At 47.4% G+C, this 22,765-nt stretch overlaps 1 long non-coding RNA gene across 2 annotated transcripts; it reads left to right on the forward strand.

Annotated features, from left to right (window-relative positions):
• The first annotated feature begins 6,950 nt into the window (after positions 1-6,950).
• Positions 6,951-14,656, forward strand: LOC117976078 (uncharacterized). 2 transcript variants are annotated; one of them, XR_004666626.3, is made up of 4 exons: positions 6,951-7,416; positions 8,685-9,639; positions 12,053-12,153; positions 12,579-14,656. It is a non-coding gene; the product is annotated as an uncharacterized LOC117976078 (long non-coding RNA). The 2 variants fall into 2 exon arrangements; XR_008621125.2 differs by having other exon boundaries at positions 6,961-7,416; positions 8,685-12,153.
• The last annotated feature ends 8,109 nt before the right edge of the window (positions 14,657-22,765 follow it).

The raw sequence follows: 22,765 nt of genomic DNA on the forward strand, positions 1-22,765 counted from the left end.
AGTGTGAGTTGTGTATGGGGGCTTCCTCCCAATGCATACCGCCTGGAAAGAGGGGCTAAAAGGAGTGACTTGACAGAGGAGGAACCTGACACACATTCCCTCAGCCAGACGCTCCAGGCCAGCATCCACAGTGATCAATCATGCTAATAGCATGCAGCTTCATTGCAACAGGATGAAAATGACACTTTACCTCTGCCATCTTCCTCGAAAAAACCCATAACCCCAGTACAAGCAGGAGTAAAACATCAAATACATTCCACCAGAGGGGTGGCCTACGAAATACCTGACCAGCAATCCTCAAAACTGTCAAAGTCTTCAAAAACAAGGCAAGTCTGAGAAGCTGTCACTGCCACAAGGCACCCAAGGACACCAGACGACTCAGTGTAATGTGGGATCCTGGATGGGATCCTGGAACATGAAAGGGACATTAGGTAAAAACAAAGGAAATCTGAATAAACGGTGTGCTTCAGTTAATAATGATGTATCAATAGAACTGCATTAATTCTAACAAATGTACCATACTGGTATGTAAGATGTTAACAAGAGAAATTTGGTGAGAACACAAAGCAAGGTATATAGGAGTTGTCTTATCTGCTCAATTTTTCTGGAAATTTAAAACTGTTCTAAAAAACAAAATCCATTAATTAAAAGAAGAAGGAGGAGGCGAAGGAGGGTTCATTCTTTCTTTTGACATGTCTCAATAAAGGGCTGGCCTGAGGGAGGCCGTGGACAACATGCCAGGTGAGGTGGGCTCAGACGAGGGAAGATGGGGTATCGTTATACACCTTATACACACCAAAGTTGTGGAAAGGTGGGCAGACCTCTGAGGGGAGCCAGGGAAAGGAGGCTGTGTCAGTGACCCAAGTCCATAGACTGTTTGTTTGCCTCAGGTTCAACATCAACATACAAGGTGAAGCGTTTGGGGGTCGTTAAACGTAATTCAGCAAAGGAGGAAAATGTCTTTGCCATTTATAACCATAATGCTCTTCTAAGGGACATCCTGTCCTATAAAGATCCTTTTGTTCAGCCAAGCACCTCCATGGATTCAGATATGCCTGGAGCCAAATTTGGAAGATAACAGGAGAGATTGGAAGAGAAGAGAGAGGAAAAATCTTGCAAAGTGGCAGAAGGCTGGGGGCTCCACAGATCAAGGGCAGTGAGAAGCCCTCCTGGGAAACTGGCTGAAAGGGCTTCTGCAACAGGACTCAAAGCGGTGGCTTTAAGTCGTTTGCGCTCAGTTCCATCACGTGAACTTACTTGGGGGCCCACAACTCATCAGTACACGTTCTGCTGACGCGACAGCCCAGGGCATCCCCATTTGCTGGGTTGGGAAGGGAAACAAGGCAAAGAGTTTGTTTTGGCGCCTACTGGGGTAGAGATAAAGAAGCAACTGCAGGACACAGAGCAGGAAACAATAATTCAGTAGGTGAATTCACAGAAACTGGCTATTTGGTGAACGGAGATCCCCTGGGGGCCCTCTGGCACATCTTCGGAGAGAGTTGAGCCTTCCGTGTATCCTTCCTGGGAGGGTTTGCGTCGATCGAATAGAGAGCAGAGGCCAGGAGATACCAGCTGATCTGGGCTGGAGGACTCCAACTCAGTGCAAGGGGGACTGGGTCCATGTGGTCAGCATGGCTGGGTATTCTATGTTCATATGGGCCTGTGGCTTCTCTGGAGAAGACAGGAGCCTGGAACTTGCAAATACACAGCTCTCAGAACAGGCCAGGTGTGTTGGCTCACACCTGCAATCCCAGCAGTCTGGGAGGCCGAGGCAGGCAGATCACCTGAGATCAGGAGTTCAAGACCAGCCTGGCAAACATGGTGAAACCCTATCTCTACAAAAAATTAGCCACATGTGGTGGCGTGCACCTATAATCCCAGCTACTCTGGAGGCTGAGGTGGGAGAATCGCTTGAACCTGGGAGGCAGAGGTTGCAGTGAGCCGAGATCCCTCTACTGCACTCCGGGCTGGCCAACAGAGTGAGACTCAGTCTCAAAAAAAAAAAAAAAAAAAAAAACGAAAAGAACAGGCCCTGCACCTAGTAGGTCTTCAGCACACCCTAGTTCCTCTCCCACCATAACTCTGCCTAAAGAATGCACCAACCTGGGTGGGCCCAGAGAACACGGTGCCGTGCTGTTCCTGTATCTGGGTGCCTGTTTGCTGTTGCTGACAATCAGCTCTCGTGGGTAACAACTGAACACACTATTCACTAATTAACACCCCCCAGAAAACGTCTGTTTTTCTTCTTTCTGGCTGATTTTTGAAAATGGAAATCACTAAGTAGCTAAACTGATCGTGTGTGTTGTGTGTGTGTTGTGTGTGTGTTGGCGGGGTGGGGAGTAGGAGAGCAGGGAGGTACCCAAGAACGACTCAATTTAAAATCCCCACCACCACCTGCACCACACTGATAACGGGCACATGATAACGGGCATAGGTTAGGCTTTCAGTAACTGGTGGCTATTGTTGCTGTTGTTAGGAGCCACTGGAGGGTTGGGATGGGAGATGGCAGGGGACAAACGCCAATGCTTCCATGTCGAAAGGTTTATCAGATGGGCAGCAAGAAGGACGGCAGAGAGCTCTGGAAAAGAAGGGGCCCTAGAGAATCAACAGTGGTTCAGAGGGGGTGGCGACAAGTCAAGGAGGTGGAGGAGGATCCAGGGCAGATAGGAGTGAAGATGAGATGGAAATGAGAGAGAGCCATGATTAGCGGACAGGGTCTCCAGGCAGCTGAGAAAGGGAGCATTTGTGCTGTTTGGTGCCAACCACAAAGCACAGGTGTGGTCTTACCAGCTCCCAAAACAGCCCCTCGGGTCAGCACTTGGGTCACACTTCCTGAGGTTCAAAGCCCTTTTCATAGACTCTTCCCCTCCATGTACCTCTCTGTGCCTAATGACTTTTTACACATGTGGCTGCTAAGCCAGCCCCTGTCCTGGCCTGGATGCGGTTGTCAGCATCATGGCAGCGCTCAGGCCCACCAAGGTATTTTCTAGATCCTAGCTCTGTCTTTCTGTATCTCATCCATCCAGCCCTCAGGGAATCTGTGAACTCTGTCCGCTGACAGTCAAAGAGCACCTCGTTCTCTGCAATGAGTTATTTTAAAAGTTCCCCCAACTTTCAACTCCCAAGCAAAGAGGAGCCTGCCCTCCCAGGCTCATGTTGCTACTGTTCCCGAGACTGTGTGTTGCTGGGGTCAACTGCTGGTACCTGTCAGCTTGGTCTCCCTGCTCTGGGCCCGCCTCACTCAATAAAGCTGGCTCCGGCAATCTTTTCCCATAGGGGCTGCAGCTGAGTGCTCTCCACCAACCCAGCAATCAACATCCTCACGACTCTTTCCAGGCCTTTCTTCCCTTTTCCATCCCAAAAATGAAAAGCCCTAATGGATCTTCTGGAAATTTTTTGGCTAGAGAGCTCTGCTTCCCACTTGTCCCCTGCAGAAAAAAAAAAAAAAAAAAAAAAAGCAACCCCATTAACCTTCGGGGTCAAATTGTCAGTAAGGAAAGCTCAGGCATTAGAAATACAGTGCTAGTCTCCTCCTGGCTGCAATATGTGATATCTAATATGTATCACATAGGCCGGGCACAGTGGCCACACCTGTAATCCCAGCACTTTGGGAGGCTGAGGCAGGAGGATCACTTGAGGTCAGGAGTTCAAGATCAGCCCGGGCAAAATGGTGAAACCCTGTCTTACTAAAAATACAAAAAAAATTAGCCAGGTGTGGTGGCAGGTGCCTGTAATCCCAGCTAATGGGGAGGCTGACACAGGAGAATCGCTTGAACCTGGGAGGTGGAGGCTGCAGTGTGCCGAGATGGCACCACTGCACTCCAGCCCAGGCTACAGAGCAAGACTCTGTCTCGGAAAAAAAAAAAAAAAAAAAAAAAAAAAAATATATATATATATATACACATATATATATGTGTGTGTGTGTGTGTTTGTGTGTGTGTGTGTGTGTGATGGATATGTAGTAATATCAGATATAATATGTAGCATATAATGTATAATACGTAACATATAACATGTAACTGTGTGTGTGTGTGTGTGTGCATCCGAGGAACTGGCATATACTAGGTTCTCAACAAATGTAACAAGAGTTATTTTTTAATTCAATCGAATATACTATACCACTTTTCTTTACAATAAAATTTTTCTACAACAAGAGAAATTCCAGCTCCCTGTCAGATCTATTATTATGCACTTTACTCATTGTGAGGAGTTCTTAAGTTCTAATGAGGTAAGGAAGTTCTACTTTAGTGAAAGAATGAAACTTCCTTACTGTTCACTAACCTACATCTCAATTACCTCCCAACATGTTTGCAGCAAGTACCCTGTCGATGGTAGGCAAGAGGAAGGTGTGACCCACAAAGATCAAGGAATCTAAGCCGGCCAAGGTTTGCTTTTTTATAGCTCAACCTTCCCAACATTTAAAAGGAAGGCAAGTGGGGTCTAACCCATAGCCCACGCTGTTGGTCCTGCTCTTTGTTAGAGAATCAGTCTCACGTCCTCAATACCCTCTGTACTTTTCCAAAACCACCACCACCTGAATATATTTTTTTAGAACTTTTCTAACATTGAGCAATGGGGACACTGGGTATTGTCAGTTTTCTTAGATTTCAAAGGAAACTTTCAAGACATTCTCACAAGCGAAAAAGGGGAGGACGTGGAGGAGGTCAATGTGATTTCAATTCCATGGTTAGAAAAATTACGAAAGAGAGAAGAACATAAAGGATACAGTTCTGACCATGGAGTGTCCTTCAGTCCTAATGATGGCGATGGAGGGTGGCATGGGAGTGGAATTGTCCATGGAAACACAGAGATTCTCAAGAGCATGGAGTAAGGGGCGGTGCCAGGACATCCAATCCAAGTTGCAATCTATAAGCCCGAAGCCTCGAGTCCCCTTTCCTTCAGTACCCAGATGTTCACAGGGATGTAATAGGAATGATTCCATAATCCATGCTGGGAATACTAGGGGAAAATGCCCCAACTTCTTTGAAAACCCAAGGAGTGTCAGTCAGCAGGAACGGGTGCCAAAGAGTTGAAGAGAAAGATCCCCTACCCACCTGCCATTCTTCACTTGGGAAGGCCGATCCTGCCAGGAAGGAAGGGAAAGGACCCAGCCGAGTCCTTCTCCTGATCTTGACTCAAAAAATAAATGGAGGTTGGGCACAGAGGCTCACGCCTGTAATCCCAGCACTTTGGGAGGCTGAGGCAGGCAGATCACCTGAGGTCAGGAATTCGAGACCAGCCTGGCTGTCTCTCCTAAAAATACAAAAATTAGCCGGGTGTGATGGTACAAGTCAAAAAAAAAAAAAAAAAAAAAAGAAATGGGATCCTGGAATCCTGAGTGGGGAGCAAATCTTAAGCTCACGTTGCCTCCAAATTGGTGCTTTGTAATCTGCTTTTGTAGCACGCATCATTGAGAACATCTCCCTATGTCCGTAAATGTACGTCTACAACATGATTTTTAATTGTATGAATGTGCCATATTTTATTTAATCATTCCGCTAATACCAGACACAGATTTCCTCCTAATTTTTCACTGTGATATATAGTGCTGCCAAAAGTCTGACAAAAATATCTTTGCCCCTTTGTCTGATTAATTCCTTAAGAAAAACTACAAATGGAATTACTAGATAGGCACATTGATAAGACTACATTTAAAAGACCGTATTGCTAAATTTCCCTCCAGAAAAGGCGTAGCGTCTTACAATTGCATCAGTGACATAGGAGAATGCCTGTTCTCCTCACATTCACTGAATGGGACTTGCCATTTAAGATAAAAATGCTTGCCCAAGTTTTTCAAAGTGTATATGCATATGTCCTTTGATATACGAACTGCTCTTTTGGGAAAGTACCCTAAGGAAACATTCATATGAGTTTACAAAGATATATGAACAAAGGCATGTAATGCAACAGTGTGGTGAATAACTAGCCAGTTTCTGCTATAGAGTCCCTTTGGCTACTGGCTAAGAGATATCCCGTCTAAATCCTGTTACCTTGTCTCTATCAAGGATAGCACTAGTTTTCCCACTTCTTCATATTAGTATCGTTAGTGTCATTATTATTAGTATGTAGATCTTAATTCTTTTCCTCACCCTCCATATTCAGATACCAAATAGCAATGTTTTCATTGAAATACCATTGGTATGCTTTGCACAGCCCTGCATTCCTGGGCGGCCACCCTCACAGCCTTTGACCCCAGGCTCCCCTATTCAATCAATCAGACATATCACTGGCAAATCAATCTTTCTTTCTTTCTTTTTTTTTTTTTCAGACGGAGTCTCGCTCTTTCACCCAGGCTGGACTGCAGTGACGCTATCTCGGCTCACTGCAAGCTCCGCCTCCCGGGTTCACGCCATTCTCCTGCCTCAGCCTCCCAAGTAGCTGGGACTACAGGTGCCTGTCACTGCGCCCAGCTAATTTTTTTTTTTTTTTTGTATTTTTAGTAGAGACGGGGTTTCACTGTGTTAGCCAGGATGGTCTCGATCTCCTGACCTCGTGATCCGCCCACCTCGGCCTCCCAAAGTACTGGGATTGCAGGCGTAAGCCACCATGCCCAGCCCAGAAATTTATTTCTTACAGTTCTAAAGGCTGGAAAGTCCAAGACCAAGACACCAGCAGATTCAGTGTCTGGTGAGAGCCCACTCTCTGATTCACAGAAGGCGTCTTACTGTGTTGAAAAGGCAAGTGAGCTTTCTTGGGCCTCTTTGATAAGGGCACTAATCCTATTTGTGAGGGTGGAGTCCTCGTGACCTAATTATTTCCCAAAGGCCCTACCTCTTAATACCATCACGTTGGGGTTTAGGATGTCAGCATATGAAATTTTGGGATGTGGGGCGGGGGGGTGGGGGGTCCCAGACAGCAGTCTGGCAGAGGGTAGAATATGAAGGGACTTTTACACCACGTTCAGGGGGGGTGTCAACTTTATCCCCCAAAATGAGGAGCAGCTTAAGCAAGGGAATGATATAAAGTAGTCCTCCCTTATCTGTGGTTTCAGTTACCCATGGTTCGCTGAGGTCCAACAATATTCAGTGAAAAATTCCATAAATAAACAACTTATACGTTTCGAATTGCATGCCATTCTTAGTAGTGTGATGAAATCTCACGCCACCCAGCTCCATCCTGCCCGGGATGTGAATCATCCTTTTGTCCATCGTATTCCTGCTGTAGACATGACTCAACCCACCCATCACTTAGCAGCCGTCTGGGTTATCAGATTGACTGTCATAGTGGCACAGTGCTTGTGTTCAAGCAACCCTTATTTTACTTCCCGATGGCCCCAAAGTGCAAGAGTAGCGACGCTGGTGATTCCGACATGCCAGAAAGAGGCTGCAAAGTGCTTCCTGTAAGCGAAAAGCTGAAAGTTCTCAATGTAATAAGGAAAGAAAAAGAAATCATATGCTGAGGTTGCTAAGATCTATGGTAAGAATGAATCTTCTGTTTGTGAAATCGTGGACAGTGTATTGTGTTACTTGTTCTGTTTTGGTGTTAGTTGTTGTTGTTACTCTCTTACTGTGCCTAATTTATAAATTAAACTTTATCCTAGGTAGGTTTGTATGTATAGGAAAAAACATGGTGTACGTAGGGTTCAGGACATCCACTGGGGGGTCTTGGAATGTATCCTCTGTGGATAAGGGAAGACTATTGTACTATTTTATTTCTCATTTGAGAAGACCACTCTGGCTACAGAGTGGACACTGTGGTTCAGTAAAGAACGTGGCCATGCCCTGCACCATGATAATGCTGGCCTACATCCAGGCAGAGGCAAGGTGATGGGAAAAGTGGATGGATTGGAGCACACTCTCACCACCGTGACCCCTGGAGTTTTTTGTGTTGAGAGGGATTCCAGGAACCAGTGTGTGGCTGGAGGGTGGCCAGTGGGGGAATTTCCACCTGCCGCCTCTACCTTCCCCTTCTCCCTTTAACCCTGGTGGCTCTACTTTGATATGTTCTGTGTGTTAGGGTACCACGCAAGTTTCTGTTTGAGAAGGAAAAGCCTATTTCTAAAAATAAGTTTGGAAAAACTATTGGTCTGGGGGAATATTCAGGAGATAGACTAGAAAGGACTTGGTGATTGTGGATGAGCAAGGGAGGGGAGGTGGGAAGAATGACAGGGGAGGAAGGGGTGCCATTCATTGAGTGGGGAAATGCTATAAGAGGATCCAGAATGGTGGGGTCGGGAGGGTGATGTGGAGTCAGTTCCAGACTTTTGCTCTGCGGGACCTCCAGTCCTCCAGTAAGTGTTGGAGTACACTGCCTGCTGGGCAAGGGGATCAGAGTGGGGAGAGGCCGTGGGGGGTGCTGGGGCAGGAGGATCTTGCGTGCCAGGGGGATGTGTAGTGGTAAGCTCCCTCCAGGGCCTCCTGAAGAACTCACATTTGGCCCCCAGGAGGAGTGGCCCTTGGACTCTGGCTACCAGAGGCATCCCAGCCAACTGGGAAACTTCAACAGCTTCAGGTGGGTGAGAGAATGTAGTCTCCTTTCCTCTACTACCTCTACCCTCTGTCCTGACCTTGACCACTCAGAGGCAGAGGTGAGCAGAGGAGGAGGGTAAAAGCAGAACATGCCATCTCCTTCCCCTCCCACCTCCTTCCAGCCTAGGCCAGGCAAAGACCAGGGCAAGGAGATGAGCTCTCCGTTAGATTGGAAATAAACACTGAAATCTAGACCAGATGTTTTCATACTAACAGGTACTCAGGGAGTTTTGAAATCTTCCAAGATGCCATCGAGGAACTGAAAAGTGCTGTCCAGCTGCAGTGAGGGCTTTTTAAAGGCAGTTCCATGTCTACACCCCACTGAGTTCAGACTGTCCAATGAACCACTGACATTGTTACACCTGCGTATTGTGGACAACTTGAGAAAACACTTGTCTGCAGGAAGATGAAATTAAAATCAAGTGTGATCCTACCACCGAAAGATAAGTGTTACTGATATTTTTTGTTAATAACATTCCAGTTTTTTATGTAGTTTTGGGCTAGCTTATTATTTTCATGTGATTTCAAACTTGGAGAAAGTTTCCAAGATGAGTCCAAGGAGCTCTCATATGCTCCTCACCCAGATCCACTAACTGGCCACATTTTGTCCCATTTGCTTTATTATTCCTTCTACCCCTCTCTCTCTAAAGTATTATTATATGTTAAATATATCTTAATATAATTATAGTTATGTTAAATATATCTTAATATAGTTACAAATAATTATGTTAAATATATCTTAATATAATTATGTTAAATGATGTTATGAATATTAAAAATTATAATTTAAATAATATTCTAATATAGGCAGACATTTAGTTTCTGAACCATTTGGGACCATGCTGAAAACATCATTTTCCTTTACACCATTTTCCTTCAGTGCCAGAGGGGACCAGAGCAGTGAGAGGTTGTGGGGGGATCCTGGGCCAGGAGCATCCCCATTTCCTGGAATAAGATAGTTCTCTTAAATAACTACAGTACCAACATAGAAATCAGGAAATTTAGCATTGACACTATTAACTAATGCACAGCCCATAAACAAATCATATCAATTGTTCCAATAATTTGTGTTTGTTTGTTTGTTTTGTTTTTTTAGATGGAGTTTCACTCTTGCTGCCCAGGCTGGAGTGCAATGACTCAATCTCAGCTCACTGCAACTTCCACCTCCCAGGTTCAAGTGATTCTCCTGCCTCAGCCTCCCGAGTAGCTGGGATTACAGGCATATGCCACCACGCCTGGCTAATCTTGTATTTTTAGTAGAAACAGGGTTTCTCCATGTTGGTCAGGCTGGTCTCAACCTCCTGACCTCAGGTGATCCGCCCTCCTCGGCCTCCCAAAGTGCTGGGATTACAAGTGTGAGCCACCGCGCCAGGCCCCAGTAATGTTCTTTATAGCAATTTTATTTCCTGGCTGAGCATCCAGGCCAGCATCCCCCATTGCATTGACTTTTCAGGTCTCTTTAGTCTCCCTTAATCTGGAATTGTTCCTCAGTCTTTATCTTCCATGACCTTAGCATTTTTAGAGAATATAGTCCAGTTATTTTACAAGATGCCCCTCAACTGGGGGTTGTCTGACATTTCCTCATTATTAGATCCAGGTGTTGCATTTCGGGAATACAAAATCCCCAGAAGTCATGTTGTTTTCTCAGCATATCATAGCAGGATGCAGATGAAGTGGGCCTGCCCCACCATGGGTGGTGTTAATGTTCACCACTTGGTTAAGGACAGAATTTTTTTTTTTTTTTTTTTTTAGACAGGGTCTCGTTCTGTCGCCCAGGCTGGAGTGAAGTGGTGCAATCATGGCTCACTGCAGCCTCAAACTCCTGGGCTCAAGCAATCCTCCTGCCTCAGCCTCTTGAGTAGCTGGGACCACAGGCATGTGCCACCACACCTGGCTAATTTTTTGTGTGTGTGTAAAGACGGGGTTTCCCTGTATTGCCCAGGCTGGTCTTGAACTCCTGGGCTCAAGTGATCCTCCCACCTAAGCCTCCCGAAGTGCTGGGATTACCAGCATAAGCCACTGTACTCGGCTGAAGGACAGATATTTTTAAAGAAAATTCAGATCGCACTGAATATGCTGTTTTATTAACTCCTTTTTCACTTACACTATTATAAAAATTTGGCAGGTTCTAAATATTCTTATAAAGCATCATTTTTTTCTTCTTTTTTGAGACAGAGTGTCTCCCAGGCTAGAGTGAAGATTTCAGCTCACTGCAGCCCGGAACTCCTGGGCTCAAGCGAACCTTCTGGCCTCAGGCCCCCTGAGTAGCTGGGACTACAGACGTATGCCACCATGCCCTGCTAATTTTTTGTATAGATAGGGTTTCACCATGTTACTCAGGCTGTAGCATCATTTTAATAGCTGTATAATTTCCATGATGCACACTGTGTTTACTAATTATAACTCCTATTGTTTTGTCAAACTTCAACATTTTGTCAAGTTTTGCTACCATTAACAATGTCGCACAGAACATTTTTATAGATAATTCTTTATGTCCATCAGAGATTATTTCCTAAGGGTAAATTCCTAGAACTGGAATTGGTAGTTAAAGGTTACGCTTTTTTTTTTTTTTTTTTTTTTTTTTTTTTGAGATGAGTCTCGCCCTGTTGCCCAGGCTGGAGTGCAGTGGCACGATCTCAGCTTACTGCAGCCTCCACCTCACGGGTTCAAGCAATTCTTCTGCTGGGACTACAGGTGCCTGCCACCACGCCCAGTTAATTTTTGTATTTTTAGTAGAGATGGGGTTTCACCGTATTGGCCAGGTTGGTCTCAAACTCCTGACTTCATGATCCGCCCACCTGGGCCTCCCAAAGTGCTGGGATTACAGGCGTGAGCCACAGCACCTGGCCCTGGTTATGCTTATTTTTAAGGCTAAAAAGTGCCATTAGTAGGGCCCTGCCTCAAAAGCATTTTTCAAATTTCCGCTCCCCATCTTAGTGTGTGCAAGGGCCCATTTTGCCATCTGCCTCCCTCCAACATAGGGTTTGGTCATTTTCCAAAATCTTTTGTTGCTTTAATTTGTGTTTCCTTAATTAGAAAATTTGACTTTTTTTCCATATATTTTGAGCCATTTATGTAACTCCTTTTCTTGAGTTTCCTATTTATATCCTTCGCTTATCTTTCTGTCGAGTTTTCCTCTTTTGTTAAAACATATGTAGATTTCATGGTTACTACTGTATGAAAACTTTGTAAATTCAGCTGTGAGTTCTTTGCTGACTGAAGAGTTCTGTGCTTTTTGTTTTATTTTGTTTTAATTTCCAAATAGCATTTCCTTTACTGGATTTGTAATTAATTTTTCAAGTTATGTCTTCTAGAAAAAGAGCAGGACCTGGAAGCAGGAGAGTTGAAAGGTCAAGAGCACATGCTTTGGGGTCAGGCAGACCTGCTGCTGAGTCCTGGCTCTGCTAGGGGACTTTGGTAGGGGCGGGGGGCCCACGTCACTGGGTGTCCGTTTTCTCATCTGTAAAGTAGGAGATAATAGTAGGGTCCTGGTGAAGACTAAATGAGACACTGTGTGCAAAGGGCCTGCTGCACGGCCCTTAGTCAGCGTTGCTTGTGATGGTTGTTTCGTTATTGTCACTCAGTCGCCTGAGGGGAACATTCAGAGAGACTTATCGGCAGGACGTGTACAAAGAGGACAGAAGAGCAGATGCAGCCTCCAAGAATGAGCTGCTGAGGACGAGAGGTGGGTTTCTCAGGGAAGCTTGAGGGTGGGTCAGGTCCGTGGCTTGTTGTGCGGTGTCTAACATTGGCATGCTGCAATGATCCTTCTAGACGGTTAGTCACAGGACTGACACTGCTCTCAACCCTGCTAGGCTTGAAGTTAGGGTGTCTGAGTGGATACACAGTTGTCATTTTGATGGGTTCACTTTCTACGCTGCACAGATGACATTGTCCTTTGGCGACATTCAACAGCTTCTTGAGGTTCCTAGACGTAGATCTGCAGCTGTGGACTTGGAGTTTTAACCTAAGTCAATGAGCACTTATGGGCCTCTAAGTGGGGAATGAACTTGGAAAACACTGAACCTAGTGTGCGGCACATAGTAGGTACTCATCTGCAAGCTACCTCCCTTTCTCCCTCCCTCTCTCCCTCCTCGCCCTCTTCCTCAGGGACGCAGCCGATGACCTGAAAGAGCGTGAGCCAATGTCTGTCCAAGCTCTGGTCCTGCTTCGTGCCTGCCCTGTGATACTGGGCAAGTTGCTCATCCCTGGACTTCTCCTTTCTCCTCCATAAAACACGGCTTTGGGAGCAACTTGCTCTCCAAGGGCCATTCCAACTCTAACATTATAATTTTATCATATGGGATTTGGCATAATTGGTTATCTCTGAACACTTACACTTTTTTATTTTTTTTTGAGATGGATTCTCGCTCTGTTGCCCAGGCTGGAGTGCAGTGGCGCAATCTCAGCTCACTGCAAGCCCCACCTCCCGGGTTCACGCCATTCTCCTGCCTCAGCTTCCCGAGTAGCTGGGACTACAGGCGCCCTCCACCAGGCCCAGCTAATTTTTTTTTGTATTTTTAGTAGAGACAGGGTTTCACCATGTTAGCCAGGATGGTCTTGATCTCCTGACCTCGTGATCCGCCCACCTCGGCCTCCCAAAGTGACACTTTTAAGGTATTAGTACACATACACGAAGCAAAACAAGAGGCAGGAGGTGCAAACAGCCCCACGAACAAATGCTCCAGGGTGTTTAGGAGAAACCCCGCACCTTGAACCTCTCTTCTCACCCAACCTGCTTTCCAGACCTTCCTTCCCTCCTGGCTAAACGCCCTGTAGAAGCACTAATGTGTCCATGTGCCTCTGGAAGCCAGGCTTTCCCTGGAAGCACAGCTGTAGTAGCTAACTACTCATAAGACCCTAACTATGCTGATGTTGATGGAAAGGGCTGAATTCTTTGAAGCCTCATGGTGGAAATTTAAAGAAAATAATGTGAGAGCGTCACAGACAACTGCACATTCACCACCACAAATGGTGCCATCCCAGAGACAAATATGTAATAGTTCAGAACTTGGGAAAATGGCCCAGGATCGAGCCATGCTAAGAATGGGAGCAATTTGGCTGATACATGGCTGCCCTGTGCTCCAGCAGGGGGAAAAAAAAGGTTCTAATTACCCAGCCGCAATCCTGTATTTAGATGTAAAAGGGAGGAAATAGCTGAGCTCTGTTCTAGTCACAGACATGCCAAACGGGTCAAGAGAAAAGCCTTCTGCCCAGACCACTGCTGAGCCCACGGCTGGCCTGGGCCCAGGCTGCTCAGCCGATGAGCCTCAGATGGACCTCCAGAAGGCCACAGCGGCCCCACTTTATCCTCTGCCTATTTTGCCAGGACATTGGCCTCAGACAATTTCCTCCTCAAAGTTTCTTCACTCTCTTTGGTGTTCTGTTTCATGCAAATCTGTTGGGGATGGGAGGAATTAAGGACAGGGAGATCAAATGACAACCCCTGCCACCTCAGTGATTAAAAAAAATCAGAGCTCATCCATATGGCAGCGGCATTTCTGACCTGGTCCAGCATTCCTCCCTCACCCTGTGCTTTCTGAAACTCTCATGCATCTTCCGAATGTCACCTGCTGCCATGAGGTCAGCATGGACGAGGGTCAGCGTGGATCTCCGGTTCTACTAGGCTGCCAAAGTAGCAGAGACAAGCTTCAATCTGAAGATATTTACGACCTGACAAATACCCCATCTCAAGAACTTACAGAAACCTCAGCATGGACAGCCTGGAGTGAAAGGATGCTTACTTCCTAGGAAGGGCATTTCTGCTTGGGAGATGCTCAGCGGTGCCTCAGTTTCCCTTAGTCTTCCTCTGAGCTGCAGGTAATTGAGACTGAGAGGCTTTCCACACTTCCCAGAAGGGGCAGACTTGATGGTGCTTCCTATCTCCACGCAAGAGCAACTATTGCAGATCCTCACCTCCGACAGTGCTGATGGAAACACCCACACCTGCTCGCAGCGGGTCTGGGCTTTCCTAGTCAATCATTTTACTTTCAGGGTGTAGAGGTAGGAGAATGAAACAGATTGCACAGCACTGGTGAAAAGAAAAGGGGAAATTCAGGGAGGAGGAATGAGGGATCCTCTTTCTTGTGTGTGGGTGTTAGCTTGCCTCCCAACCACACTGACACTTGCTGTGCCATTGATTTGACTTTTCTCCTATCTTAACAATAACAAATCATTAAAAAATCAGTTTATCAAAATATAAAATGGAAATACATGTGCTTGTGGTATTTTCCCCTTCCCACAGCCTAGCAAAGCAAATCCCATCTCTGGTCACTGTCCCCCTGCCCTTCCTTCCTTGGGAGCTCCTGGGTCTGCCATCTTGGTTCCTGAGCTTCTTCTCTTCTGACAAAACATGATTCTGCTCAGGTTCATGTTATTCTCCTGCCTCAGCCTCCCGAGTAGCTGGGACTACAGGCGCCCGCCACCAGGCCTGGCTAATTTTTTGTATTTTTAGTAGAGACGGGATTTCACCGTGTTAGCCAGGATGGTCTGGATCTCCTGACCTCGTGATCCGCCCACCTTGGCCTCCCAAAGTGCTGAGATTACATGCATGAGCCACCATGCCCGGCCAAGCTGATTTATTAAATACTTAATTGCATTTAGAAAGGAGCAGGAAAATTGTTTATAGGGGAAAAAGAAGAGATTGAGAGTGGGAGTGGGAAGAGAAGGGAGGGAGTGACAGGCCAACCGGAGTTGGGTTCAGAGAGAGTTTCTCTTTTGTGCTGAGGTGAGAAATTGAGAACGAAAGAGAGGCACTGTTTTTTTTTTAGACGGAGTCTCGCTCTGTCACCCAGGCTGGAGGAAAGAGAGGCACTTTAAGGTGGCTTTGGGATGTGAGAGTCGTGAAGAGCCACCGTAGTAGGAAAACAGGATGTATGGGTTGTGAACCTCTCCTTCAACAGTCTGTGAGGGTTCTCAGTAAAGATGTGGAAAGAAAACTCAACCCCTGACCAATAACGCTCATCAAAAGCCACCTCCAGAAAAATCTTTAAAATGATCTCCTGGCAACCTCCCATGTCTCTGAATTCCCAGTAGGTTAAGTCCCATCTCAGTCCCTAGAGTATAATTATCTCTTCAAAAGTGACCCACGGCCTTGTGGCATTGGGCTGGGGCTGGGTTGAGCAAGGAGGCCTGCTGCCTGCATGCTCCACCAGTTCCTCATGGCCTGGGTAACACATTCAGGAGAGCTGAGCCTCAAGAAAGTGTCCTCAGTGAGCTTCGGAACCACTGTTAGGCAGATCAGGAATAAGAGCAACAACAGTAATAATAAAGGGCGCTTATGATGTGCTAGGCATTGGGCTAAAGGCTTTACTCTCAGATCTCAGTGCTTACAAAAGCCTGGAGGCAGGGATGTTATCTCCTCTTACAATGAGGAAATTAGGGCTCAGAGATGTTGAGTGGCTTGTCCAAGTTCACGTAGCTTGTAGATGGTGACATCAGGATTCAGACATTGAACTCTCTGACTCTAGTTTCCAATTCCTTATTCATTTTGACACAGGAGCACACCCATCCCATATCTGTGTCTTGGTGTGACAGATGAGGAGGCCCAGGCACACGCAGATTAAATCACAGTCCCACGGTTACACAATCAATGATTGGTGGAGATTGGACTAGAACCCCTGCTTCTTGGCAGTTGCAGGAATAGCCTGCGGTCTGAGGGCCCTGAGCACCCGAAGAGAGTGGCCTCCTTTGTAATCCCAGCACTTTGGGAGGCCAAGGAGGGCAGATCACGAGGTCAAGAGATTGAGACCATCCTGGCCAACATGGTGAAACCCTGTCTCTACTAAAAATACAAGAATTAGCTGGGCGCAGTGGCATGCCCCTGTAGTCCCAGCTACTTGGGAGGCTGAGGCAGGAGAATTGTTTGAACCCGGGAGGTGGAGGTTGCAGTGAGCCGAGCTCACACCACTGCCCTCCAGCCTGGTGACAGAGGGAGACTCTGTCTCAAAAAAAAAAAAGTGACCTCCCTGAGGGGAGAGGAGGCAGGGGCCATTCTCCAAAAGGGGCATCTGTTCTATGACTGCTCTTTATGACCAAGTGGAGATTGTTAGGAGAGCACAGAAAAGAGGCTAGAGGAAGTGAGGAACCCAGAGACAGTAGAGAAAGCAGGCAGAGGATGGAAGCTGTCCTAAGTGATCAGATCCCAACCCAGCCACGCCTGGCCCCTGACTGTTTCAGGACCTGCTGTGAGAGCTCCTGAAGCTGCTGTCCTCAGGAAGTGTCACCTGAACAAATTGGCCACCAGGGAACATTACTGAAAGAGCTTGCCCAAACAGATCAATATTTAATTTCTAATGAGCAATTTTCAATTAGATCCTTGATTTGACTGATGTCTGATCATTCGCCTGTAACCACTGCAGGTCTTTTGCTCCCCTCGGTGGCCAAAATGCAGCCGATGATACAGCCATGATAACCTGAGTGTTCTATCCCATAGTCTCAGCCAAATCGAAAGGCTTAGGGCAGTGGTTCTAAACGCGGGTGAGTTTGCCCTCAAGGGGATGTTCCACAGTGTCTGGGGATATTTTTGTTTGGCACAGCCAAGGGGTGTTACTGGCACACAGCGAGTAGAGTTCAGGGATGCCACCAAACATCCTACAATGCACAGGACAGCCCCACAACAAAGAATTATCACCCCGAAATGTCCACAGTGCTGAGGTTGAGAGGCACCGCCTTAGGGCCTCCTCTGTTTGTCAATCACAGTTACCTCGGTGATCGTCTCCCTGATCGTCTCCAACCGCACGCACTCTTAGAAGCCTCCCCGCTCAGGCCACACCCACACTCACATGCTCACATGCACACACACCCCTTCACAGCATTCATCACCTACAATAATGCAGTCCGAACCCTGCAACTGTTTTTGTTTTGTTTTGTTTGTTTTTGAGACGGAGTCTCGCTCTGTCTGTCGCCCAGGCTGGAGTGCAGTGGCGTGATCGCGGCTCCCTGCAAGCTCCGCCTTCCCGATTGACGCCATTCTCCTGCCTCAGCCTCCCGAGTAGCTGGGACTATAGGCGCCCACCACCACGCCCACGCTAATTATTAGCCCAGGCTAAAAAAATAAACCAGGCTAATTTTTTGTATTTTTAGTAAAGACGGGGTTTCACCGTGTTAGCTAGGATGGTCTCTCTCTCCTGACCTCGTGATCCACTCACCTCGGCCTCCCAAAGTGCTGGGATTACAGGCATGAGCCACGGCGTCCAGCCAAACCCTGCAGCTGTTTAAGGCCCTGCAACCCCTGGGCCCACATGCTTTCCAACATTTCCCCCCATTTCACTCCACTCTCTGAACTGCTGTCCCTACCCCGGTGACTCTCAAACTGGAGCATGCAACAGAACCACCAGGAGGATTTGTGAAAAATGCAGGTTGCTGGGCTCCGTCCCCAGATTCAGCGCAATTTGCATTTCTTCAGACGATGCTGAGGCCACTGGTCTGGGGACCAGACTTTCAGAATGGCCATCCCACAATAACTTGCCCTCTTCACCTCTGATCTTGGCCCCCAGCTGCTGCTCCTGCCTAGAGTACCTTTGTGCTCACATCTGAGTTCCATCTTTGGGGTCTGATTCTAGTGCCACCTCCTCCACCAGGTTGTCTCTGATGCCCAAGTGGAAGAAATGTCTCAGCCGCTGCCCTCTCTCAGCACTGCTCACCCCTCTGTAGCCATTCTTTTCTTCTTTCATTGACAATGTATTATTATTATTATTATTATTTTGAGACAGGGTCTCACTCTGTTTCCCAGGCTGGAGTGCAATGGCACAAGCTCGTCTCACTGCAACATCTGCCTCCCAGGCTCAAGCCATTCTCCCACCTCAGCCTCCCAAGGAGTTGGGATTACGGGCACGTGCCACCATGCCTGGCTAATTTTTGTATTTTTAGTAGAGACGGGTTTTACCATGTTGGCCAGGCTGATCTTGAACTCCTGACCTCAAGTGATCCGCCCGCCTTGGCCTCCCAAAGTGCTGGGATTACAGGCATGAGCCACAGCCCTCAGCCTCACTGACAATTATTTTAAGTCATGCTTTACCAATCAGGCACACAAACACGAGGAGGATCTGGAGAGGATTTAATGACAGGGGCTATTTACAAAGGTGTGGGCAGAATTAAGGGACATTAACCAGGATGACGAAGCACCCCAGAGCTGTTAGAAGTCAAAGCTACCCTGAGGGCTAGGGACAAGAAGGAGCAGGCACTAGAACCAGGAGAGGGTCACCTGACTGGAGCTGTGGCCTTGGGAAAAGAAACACAGAGGTTGCCAGGTGACAGCCTTGCAGGTAGGGGGTTGGGGGAATAACCACCCTGGCCTCGCTCTCCTCCTGCCCTCTGATGTACTGTGGGTGCCTCCCACTGGCTGAGCCCAAGAAAACAGAGGGTAGAGAAACCTCATGATGCCGCCCACACAGGCCAGCCTCCTGGGGCTCAGAGCAGGTAGAGAAGGGCACAGAGAGATCTTGTGGGGCAAACAAGGTGTCTCCAGCGCCCCACCTTCCTCCCTACTACCCAATCCTAGAGCACAGAACCTATGTCAGAATTGCCCCCGAATCCATGACAAGCCCAGGACCTTGTATCATATAACAGATTATTAATAAATATTTGAGGAATGAATCATTTATCATTAGCTGGTGTGCATGTCTGCTGATGAATTTTCAGACATTTTGTGGAATTCGGTCACTCAGAATATTCTAAGAATGTTCCCAGCACCACAGGAAAACCTGCCAGCCAAGGCCCCATGACATGGCTGGGAAAACCAGCTTGTCATATTTCCCAACTCCAAACACCAATTTCTCACTTATCTATCACTTTGTCGTTCAAAACAAACAACAGAAAGTAAGGAACAGTGATTTTCTCAGCTTTCAAGTAATCAAAGAAAACACCAAGGAAAGGAATCAACAGGAGTATCAATTTTTTGTAAGTGAAATATAACCAAACTGAAATGAAAGGGGGAACAGTGACTGCAAAATGTATTTGCATTAGAAATGATCATGGGTTTACATCCACACAGTTCTTATAAACATGTAAGGAAACAGTTAGAGCTTAGGAGAGAAGTGATCTACTCTGGCACTACTGGCTACCATTTATTGAGCATTTACTAGATGCTGGGAACTGTCTAAGTGCTTTATGTATTTTATCTCAAATCTCACAGCTAGTGTTTGAACTATAAACCATTATCATTTCCACTTTACAGATGTTGAAACTGAAGTACTGGGAAGTTAAGCAAATTGCGCAGGTTCTTCTATCCAGAATTTAAATCCAGATCTGCTTAGTCAAATCCAATTCTCACTAGAAAATAGATAGTTAAGAGTCAAAACATGAATCATCGTAAAAACTCAGATTCAATGACTGTACAAGTGCCATTTTAACCTACAAAATGAGCAAAGCACTTTTTAATAAGTATTATGAGGAACTTCCACTGCTGAGGAGGCACTGGTGAAAGGTGTACTCCCATAGCTGGCGCCATGAAGGATGCTTTCGTATACATGACTCAGAAGCACCTAGGAGTGGCTTCCTCCAAAGGATTGGAGTGAGGGTGGGGTACAGCATCCATCAGCTGACTGGGTTTATCAGAGACGGGATACAGTTCTGTTGAAGACTTGGGACTGTGTGCCTCAGGGTCTAGAGCCCAGACAGAGGGCACTGCTGCATTCAGAGCTGTTTCCTTTCCCAGAAGGCTCGCTTCATCTGCTCCCAAGCCAGGCTTTCACTGACCTGGCCATGGCTGGTCCCAGGGGTGATAGACATTGAGCAGGTGGAGTGAGGTAGCAGGGGTGGAGGAGCCACCTTGAGAGCATTACACCCCACCACAGGCTGGAGAAGTTCCCTGCCAGGAATGCCAGGCACTGCAAGGGGCCTCTAACCTTCCCCATCTGGACTTCTGGAAGCAACACAGGGGCTGAGTACATTCACTCCCTCTCTGTTATCTCCCTGCTTGATGCTGCCTCTTTTTCTTTCTTTTCTTTTCTTTCTTTTTCTTTCTTTCCTTTCTTTTTCTTTCTTTCTTTCTCTTTCTTTCTCTCCTTCCTTCCTTCCTTCCTTCCTTCCTTCCTTCCTTCCTTCCTTCCTTTCCTTCCTTTCCTCCCTCCCTCCCTCCCTTCCTTCCTTCCTTCGTTCCTTCCTTCCTTCCTTTCCTTCTTGCTTTCTTGCTTTTTTGAGATGGAGTCTTGCTCGGTCACCCAGGCTGGAGTGCAGTGGCGCGATCTCAGTTCACTGCAACTTCCCCCTCCCAGGTTCAAGCAATTCTCGTGCCTCAGCCTCCCCAGCAGCTGAGACCATAGGCACGCACCATCACACCCAGCTAATTTTTGTATTTTTTAGTAGAGAAGGGGTTTTACCATGTTGGCCAGGCTGGTCTCGAACTCCTGACCTCAAATGATCTGCCCGCCTCAGCCTCCCAAAGTGCTGGAATTACAGGTGTGAGCTACCATGCCAGGCCTGTGTCACCCCTTTATTCAGCAGACTACAGTCCTGTGTTTCAATCCCACCTCTGCCACTTTCACTCTATTTGGTCTCAGGCAGGTCACTTAAACTCTCATCTCCCTCCTCTGCAAACATGAGTACCTGCCTCACAGTTCTTTTTTTTTTTTTTTGAGGTGGAGTCTCGCTATGTCGCCCAGGCTGGAGTGCATGGTACGATCTCAGCTAACTACAACATCCATCTCCCGGGTTTAAGTGATTCTCCTCCCTCAGCCTCCCGAGTAGCTGGGACTACAGGCATGTGCCACCATGCCCGGCTAATTTTTGTATTTTTAGGAGAGACGGGGTTTCACCATGTTGGCCAGGCTGGTCTCAAACTCCTGACCTCAGGTGATCCACCCGCCTTGGCCTCCCAAAGTGCTGGGATTACAGGTGTGAGCCACCGCACCTGGCCCTGCCTCACAGTTCTATCATGAAACAACATACATGAAGTGTATAGCAAGGGCCTAACCCATTACAGGGACTTCATAAGTATGAGTTTCCTCTCCCACCCCATCCTTATTTTTATCCTGTCAACAAATTAGGGCGAAAGCACCTCTGTAGGTCTTCATTTTACGTGATAAGGCCCACCTTTTTGGGTCTTTAACTTCCCTCACATTTTTCTGATAGGGCCAAGTGGCTGTTGCTGGCAGCTGCTTCCAGCTCATGAAGTCAGCCAGGGGCCAGGCAGGGCAGTACGGCAGGGCTCCACCAGAGGGGAGCAGAGAGCTGGGGCTGGGGCTGGGGCTGCGCAGGTGAACCTCAGCGGCAGAAAGGAGGCAGATGTGGCACATGGGCTGGGGGAGATCTCCGGGCTCTATCATTAGAGGCTGAAGGTTTGGGGGTGTGGACTGGTGTCACTCAATTGAGGACCCCAGAGGCAAAGTCTTACATGAGGGCGAGTCTTGAGTTAAACAGGAAGTATTCCAGAGAGTCTAGGAGAAACCTTCTTTAGACCAGGGAATGATCACAATAGCTGCTATTGATTGAACGCGTTGCTCTAGTAAGGATACGATCTTGGGGGATCCTAAGTCAGTATATTTTTATCCAGGGTGATGGCTAGTGCCAAGCCTCGTAGACCCCAGCCCTAAAGTTCTTCTAGAATGTAGAGAAGATACCCTAGCAGTCAAGGGGATTGCAGCCTAGGGAAGCGAAGGGAAGGGCATTGAGTAAGAGGAGATTCTTCCAGACGGGAAGGGGAAGTAGAAATCCTGCTATTTCCCTTTGATGGACCATGGAAGGGAGAGGGACAGAGGAGGAGAAGCAATGGCTGAGACACAGGCATCGTGGCTTCCTCAGCCAAAGTCCCAGGATGTGGTGGGGTGGGGTGAGGATGTCTTTTTTTTTTTTAAAGACGGAGTCTCGCTCTGTCGCCCAGGCTGGAGTGCAGTGGTGCAATCTCCGATCATTGCAAGCTCCGCCTCCTGGGCTCACGCCATTCTCCTGCCTCAGCCTCCGCTGTAGCTGGGTCTACAGGTGCCCGCCACCAAGCCCAGCTAATTTTTTTGTCTTTTTAGTAGAGACAGGGTTTCACCATGTTAGCCAGGATGGTCTCGATCTCCTGACCTCGTGATCCGCCCGCCTCGGCCTCCCAAAGGGTTACGATTACAGGCGTGAGCCACCGCGACCGGCCTAGGATGTCTTGAGGTGACGCCACCAGTGGAGGGGCTTGTGCATGTCATCTGGGCTGGGACTCTGGGTACAGACCCCCTTGTATGGAGCTGCCATGTTTACATGGAGCAGCCAGAATCAAATGGAGACCCGACCCAGTGGGGTGGAGAGGTCTGGGTTAGAGCTCCACAGCTTTCCCTTGGCATGGAAAGGGCCAGAAGAGCCAGTGGAAGGGACCTGCCATG

The sequence above is a fragment of the Pan paniscus genome, chromosome 16 (assembly GCF_029289425.2).
Source record: "Pan paniscus chromosome 16, NHGRI_mPanPan1-v2.0_pri, whole genome shotgun sequence".
Lineage (NCBI taxonomy): Eukaryota > Metazoa > Chordata > Mammalia > Primates > Hominidae > Pan > Pan paniscus.